Below are 7,339 nucleotides of genomic sequence, written 5' to 3'. Positions count from 1 at the left end.
TAAAACCCGCTTAGTAAGAACTGCTGGTGTGCAAGGGCAACCACCTATATTCTAGTCCCCCATCTGTCCATCTCCATCTGTTATAGCTTGTCTTATGCTTCTTTTGCAAGCTCTTTGTAGGGCTCCCATGTTTCTACTTCATGTTTCTGACTAAGATATGGCCTGTCATGCTGAACTGTGCGTAAAATGAGTCTGGTGCTAATCAGAACCCTTGAGCATGTGCTATACAGTTAATCTGTACACAAGATATAAGGCAAATATCAGGCAGCATTACTGAAAATGGAAATGATTGACTTTATGATCTCACTGTATATGCACATTGGGGGTTTATGTCTGTGGGTTCACTGTTTATATGTCTGGGAATTCTAGTACCTGACCATCCAGTAAGTGGACAGTATTCTCTTGCAGCACTCAAAGTTGGGAAAAGAGAACTTTCTGGGAGGACTCGGATGTGACAAGATCCATTTTCCTTTTCCTGTGATGTATGGCACCTCTCATAAAGAGCACAGCATCAGGCCTGTGTGTTAATACTAAAAAAATAAAATAATCTAAAATTGTGAGTTTTCAAAAGCAGCCGCTTACTTGTTCTGTCCTTGTATGCAGTGGGGACACACCTGAACTGGCTAAGTGCCAGTTTCAGAGCCTTGGCAGTGAAAACACTAAGTGATGCTAGTGTCTATTGCATTTTTCATGTGAGAGAATATGTGTGCTTCTGTAATGAAATAATCATGTTCTGCTTTTATGCATAGTAGGTTGCATGAAATCTCAAGGTCACCTTCAAGCCAAAGGCAAAAAATTAACTTCATTTTTATCTCTTCTTACATTTGCTAAACCTCTGTTGCTTTAAGTAATCTCTGTTTTTCTTTCCTTTTTGGAAACGAAGAAATCCATAGCTGTAGCTGATGTCACAGCATGCCTGATTATACTATACATTGAGTATGTTTACATGTTTGCATGCTGATTGACCATGCCCTGTCCTTCCCCCTATTCTGAACAGAGTATATTTAGCTGCACAACATCTTGTTCAAAGTCTTGATGGTGGCAGGTTTTAGCATGAACTTTGTGCTAGTCTACCTCATAGTACTCTTGTTCATCTCAAAGGGTAGGCGGAACAAACTGGTGTCTTTTTACAATTGTGTATGAGGAACTCCTCACAGACCATCAGCCTGATTTCCCAATAAAAGGTCTGATTTTATCCAGGGAGGACCAACCTAACCCAGGAAAATGTACAGAAAAATAAAAAGTAAATAAAGAAAAATAATACACATTTGTTTCAATAGGGGGCTCAGAAAAAGCAAGATCTACTGAATAGGGAGCTACATTTCTTCTGTGAGGTCTGAAACAGCAGATGAAAGAAAATCGAACTAGTAAGTTGTCACTGTTCACATCTTTACAGTAACAGCCATTGCAGAACTGTTTTTTTGTTTGTTTGTTTGTTTGTTTGTTTGTTTTCTTTCACGAAGAAAGATTCTCTTGACATCATCACAGAAGATGTATTTCATTAGGAATTCTCATGAATTTATTTTGTGCCACAGAGAGGGAGAAACTGATATGACGAAACTGCAGGAATCTTAGCCCTCAATGGTCATATAAAAAATTTTTAGAGTATTGTCATTCTGCAAATCTCACATTTTATATTGATTCATAAAATCAATTTATTTTGATAAGGAAATAGTGCTCTCCTATATCCTTTGTAATTTACATTTGTGCTGTCCTATATTCTCTGTAATTTTGTTAGTGTGACTAAATATTTTGAGTGTTATTAACTCAAGCACCTTGCAACTTTGCAGGTTCGCACCACTGCTTTTTGAAGCATTGCACTGATATTAGAAGAGAAGACAGAGGTGCACAGATGAAGCCGATAACTTAGAAGAACATCCCTTATGTAGTTAGCAAGCTCACCTAAGAAAATTACATGGGGGCTAAAAGTCAAAAAGGCACCTGAAAAGACTTGCATAGTTTACAAGGCATTTTTGGGAAAAGTGGTTTAAATGACTGTTTCTCAACTGTGAAACTTTCCCTTAGTTCATTTCCTCCTGTTTGGTGTTAAATGAAGAGAATCGACTTTGTGTTTCTTGGACACAAACAAGTGCCTCTCATTGAAGTGAACTTAAGCTCAGAAAGTGGAGACATCACTGAGATTTAGTTCAAAAGTGCACTCTGAGTACAACAGTCAGGTCATTTTTGCCTTATATCTGTCAAACCTGAAACTTGATAATACCAGGACATTCATCTGTACTTCTGTTCCCTTGCCAGTTAGAAGGGAGGCACAGAATTACCTTCTGAGGTCCTCTAAGCCATGGAAGCAAGCTTGAGGTATGTATTATAGTCCAACCAACAGGTTTATTGTTCTGCTGTATTTGCAACAATGAAGTGCAAGGCAGCCACACATATACACTTGAACAACCACAAACACACCACTTAAATATATTGTCATCCTATTTTCCACCTCTTGATACTCTCTTTCTCCTCATGAATCCTCTTCCAGTTAAATAACCCACCGTTCATTACTTTTTTATTATTGGTCCCAGTTTTCCTACATCCATAGTCCAATTTGTATTCCTTGCCTTATTTCTGACAGAGGTAAGCTCAGCTGTACATGTCGTTCGTATATTGTTACCAAGCTGTTGCTGGTCTTGCCAAGATCTGCTCCCCAGAAGGTCCTGAACTTCACTTTCAGTTACCTGTGAGGTTTGGCCATCTCTCACATCACTCCCTCCTAACCACTTATGAAATTCAGCCATTCCTTATGGTGCTATCTGCACCTCCTGTCAGATCCTGTCATTGTTACCTGTCATATCCAGATATTTCTCACATCCAGTTCAGTTAGGTGAACCTAGACCAGAGCTCACTGAGTGAACTGCATCCCTCACCATCCTAGCTATTTTCCCTGGCTGTGCTGATTTACCAATTCTCATCTTGGATTGCAGAGCAGAGGTTGTCCTATTGTTACAGTTTCACATAATACTCATCATACTCATCAGTCTAAATCAGGAACTGTAAATCATCATCACTGATAATAATAATAATAAAAAAATAATAAAAAAAGGAATTCCTTAAATTGTGAACTGAATATGCTTAGATGAACAGGAGAAAATAGATGGGACGTTGCTTTCTGCATGTCATATAAAATGAGTAAAATACTTTAAATTGTCCTTATAAGCACCTAGCATCTTCAAAACAAGATTGTTAAAAGATTTTTTAGTCACTAATTTCATGACAGCTATCAGAGCTGGGAAGGCAACAAAACTACTTTCAAGGTTTTATGAAAGGTTTCATTGTTTTATGAAGGGGAGAAATTAGTGTGCCAAGGAGATCAAAACCTTGGCCATGATGACCCTCCTGAGTTCTGTTGGTCCATTCCTTCTGTGAAGGTAGAACTGGTAAAATGGGAGAAACTGGTTTCTGTGCCCACTTTTAATTATAGTAATGCAAATGCCACCGTTTTAGGAGCCACAGCTTCCATAGGAGCATACCTATTACCTCAGATCCAATGACACATTCAAAAGGAAGACTTGTGCATCTGTCTTGAGTTCCTTTTTCAGTCCTGTTACCTATGGAGGCATCTTCAGTAGAAGCCTGCCAGCCACTGTACTCAGACCGATGTGCAAAGTGGAATTTTGCTGCAGAGGAGAGGATGGAATGGTTCCAGCTGTTTTTGTGGTTCATTATCAGTCAGCTGGAGCCCATTGCCAAATCATGATATAATGCAGCCACAGATGGTCCAAATTCATTCCTCTTAACCTTGTTAACTGCCAAGTAGCCAAAACATCGAGAATCAAGAAAGACTGACTTCTGAGCCTGGTTTAAAACACTATGAACACAAAGGGCTATTCAGTAATTACGATTAAGTTTTGTTAATATGAGCGTAAACTGCCTGACTACAAGAAAATAAAAGAGAAGGTAGCAGCAGTGAGGCAAATACCACTCATCTCCTCCTGCATTTGGCTCTCCCTAGTTGCCTAGGGCATGAAGAATCACACAACTCTTCCAAGTTCAACTTCTCATCCCCTGTGATGGCCATATCAAGTAGGGGTCTTGCTTGGTACAGGCAGTGTACTGTGTGGGTGATGAGGTGGCTTAGCACAGGTCTTGTCCATCTGACAAGAAGTGAGCCCAAAATACTTCCTCAAACAGTTTTACAAGCGTCTTGTGCTGAGTTCTCCTTCTGAAATGGTAAATTGAAATGTTATGCATTAAAATGGAAAATTTCATTAAATAACTGAATTCACAGCTAGATAAAAAATGTAGCCAAAATTCTGTAAACATGCATGCAGCTTCCTTTTTCTTTAGCCTAGCACCCATAAGTTCATCAACTCCAGGAGAGGAAACGTGCCCAGTTCCACGGAGAATAGATCACTCGTAATAAAACCATGCAATTAAACTATTTTAAGCCCCATATGCCTACAAGTACTAAGACTAGAGAGGCAGAACCAAGGCTACAGCCAAAGATTTCCATCAGTCTAATTCCAGCTTGGACTGAGGGGTGATTAATGTAAGCTTTGCATGTAGTATTTTCTGTAACTGCACAACTCTGTGAACACACATCCACAGTTAAAACACTTAGATGGAGGAGGGGAGAAAGGAGTATGAAATTCCTTTCTTTTTATTTTTTTCTGTCCTCAGAGTTTTCACATACCAGCAGCTACAAGTTTTGGCTGCAGCCAATTTTCTTAAATGCTTCTGAGTCAAGAGCCAATATTAGAAATTATTTGAATGGTCATTCGTTTTAAGCAAGATGACACCCACTGCAGCTGTGATACAAAGGAAAATCTGCCTTTGAGCAGTTTACTGTGTAAATACTAGCAGTTCTATCACAATGATTGCAATAAGAACATACTGTATTGTTCATAATTACATCCATATTAAGAGGAAAAAAATAGCTAAGCTGTTCGGTTACATGCCAAAATTATTTCCTGAGGGATATTTATTTTGACTAATGTTAGGGTAAAAAATGAAACCAATCTGGCCTGGTTTAAAGCACTTGATTTTTCTTTTATGTTTGATGGAGAGAAGAAAAGAAAGCCAAGAATTTATGTAAAGACACTGTTAGGTTTTAAGGTGGCAAACATTTTTAGAGCAGTAGAGTTCCTTCCCCTTGGCAAAGAGCAGGAATTTATAAATGCAGAATGAGGCAAGGTTACTGTGCTCAGGGAGAGGTATTTTTTCCCCATCTACTGCAGCACTGTTCTGTTGTTTGACTCAATGCCAGCCTTCACTGGGACAAAATCCTATCTCCTGAAGTACCAACTGCTATTTGGCTCTGGGTATTTGGAAATATGCTCTTGTTGCTACAGTGATCTCAGTATAAATCTGTTTTCCTTCCTATTTTCTATTTCTTCTATTGCTGTTATTCTTAAATTCAGACCAAAATAACAGATCATGTTACCACAAAATGAGATAAGTCATAGCTAGACATTCTTAGGACACAGGCAGAGTTGTGGTAACAATCTGTTGGCTGGTTGTATTACTGGATTGTCTTTAACCTGTGTCATCAAATTTTGCTGTGAATTGGAGGAAGAGGCTTATGCAGACCTAAGAGTGACAGTGAGAATCACTGACTGGCAAACTAGAGTTCAGATTTAGTTTCCCTGCAAACTTGACTTGGCCTGAGGCTTTCATCCCTTAAATACCTCTTTCTGAAAACAAAGAAAAAAATCTGTCTGCCCACAGTGAACTATGAAAGTTGCTCTTGTAAATTTTAACTGCATTTAACTGCATGACTACAGTGTATGTATGAGCTCCGCCATCAAGTAATTTAAAACAGAAAAGCATTAGCATAGTTTGTGATAAGATTGAGGATTACAATTTGCTACCATGAAAAGTAGGGTTTAATCAAAATTTGGGAAGCATACTGCATGAAAAACAAGGCAGCTATATCCTCTTTCCAGAAACAGGTGTTGAAATGCCCACATTCAGATGACTTGTCTTCTGCATTCTGATAATGAAGTCCACCCTCACTAGAACATATCTCATTACATGTATCACTTCCTTAATCTAAATGCAGTAGTGTCATGGTTCTTTCCTTCATTCGTTATCCCCCTCTGGCAAAAAAAAAAATGAACAGCTCTTAGCTATGGTGTTATTCTGAGGGAAAATGTGGTTTAGAGAAATAGGTTCTAAAACTGTCTTTCATATTTTCAGTTAACTCTTTCTTTGCAGACTGAAACTGTACTTCATTCAAGACTGTTCTTTCAGAGTAAGCTGAATCAACTTATTTGTAGTATTTCTCTATCAAGTGGAAACAATATTTCAGGATTCCCAAAAACATATATTTCGAAGCCAGTCCCCCTGAAGGTCTGATATTTCATACAATCTTCTCTGGAGTAGAGGTTTTACCTCAGAAAGGGGCTAAGTACATTCTAGAGTAGCAGGACTATATGTAGAGAATGCCATGTGCCTGGACCAATAAGACATTCAGTGTTTTTAGGCCTGCCTATGGATGAAATTTAGTAACACAGAAAAGCAAGAAGCTTCTTATATTTTCCTTAGGAGGACAGCACAACAGAGAAAAGGGCATCACTCTTTGGAGAGGAGATACTATCTGGGGAGAATAAAAGAAATCCTGATGACGTTATAAAGATGGGGAAAGAAAAACATCTAGCTTTGAAGAATTTAGAAAAGCCTTGGTGGTTTCCAAAGTTTTGATGTTTCATTTGATCCAGACCCAGAAGAGGGTCCCAGAGAGAATATTCTATCCATAATTGCTTTGATTCAGCCTTAAAAGAGAGAGGAAGAGCTCAGTATTTAGGATTTGGACTCATTTTCACAATTCTAATAAGCTAAATAAATGTATGCATGAGAATGAGAGAATTCTACTTGAAGGGCAATTATGAGATTATTATCAGAAGCCAGTCCTAACCCTGAGCACAGTCTGTGACAGGTACTCATTGCTGTCTCTTTTACACTGCAGGAGCGTAGCCAGACTCTCCCTGCTCTTGGCCAACATTTCATGCTGGACAAGGTTGTTACACTGTTTGCCAAATCTGTATTTCCCCCTTTGGATTTACCACCTCTGAAGGAGTATGGTGAGCTTGAAAATGTTAACTCTAGACGTTACAGATTTTCAGAAAATGGTTGCTTGATTTAGGGATATGCAGACATTAACAAAACAAACTTCTAGAAATGCGCATCTTTGCAGTGCAGGCTGTTCGTTGAACATCATGACTGCTACAACCATTGTGGTCAATATCGGTATGCTGATAAGTGTCCCTGGAAGTTGATCTTTTTGTTAAGAGCGTTAGAGTGAAACAGGGCAGAGTAGGTTGATTTCCTGCTTTGTCACAGATGTCTTGTTTGACCTATAGCAAGTTGTTTATTTTCACTGTGTGTTACTTTG

The 7,339-nt window shown here is 38.7% G+C and overlaps 1 long non-coding RNA gene across 1 annotated transcript; it reads left to right on the top strand.

Moving 5' to 3' along the window:
• Positions 1-1,279: 1,279 nt before the first annotated feature.
• LOC140001460 (uncharacterized) lies at positions 1,280-7,030 on the top strand. The gene is made up of 3 exons (XR_011806693.1): positions 1,280-1,367; positions 1,791-2,316; positions 6,914-7,030. It is a non-coding gene; the product is annotated as an uncharacterized lncRNA (long non-coding RNA).
• The last annotated feature ends 309 nt before the right edge of the window (positions 7,031-7,339 follow it).

This window comes from Anas platyrhynchos, chromosome 1 (genome assembly GCF_047663525.1).
Source record: "Anas platyrhynchos isolate ZD024472 breed Pekin duck chromosome 1, IASCAAS_PekinDuck_T2T, whole genome shotgun sequence".
Taxonomy (NCBI): domain Eukaryota; kingdom Metazoa; phylum Chordata; class Aves; order Anseriformes; family Anatidae; genus Anas; species Anas platyrhynchos.
This window is presented reverse-complemented; position numbering and strand designations above follow the sequence as displayed.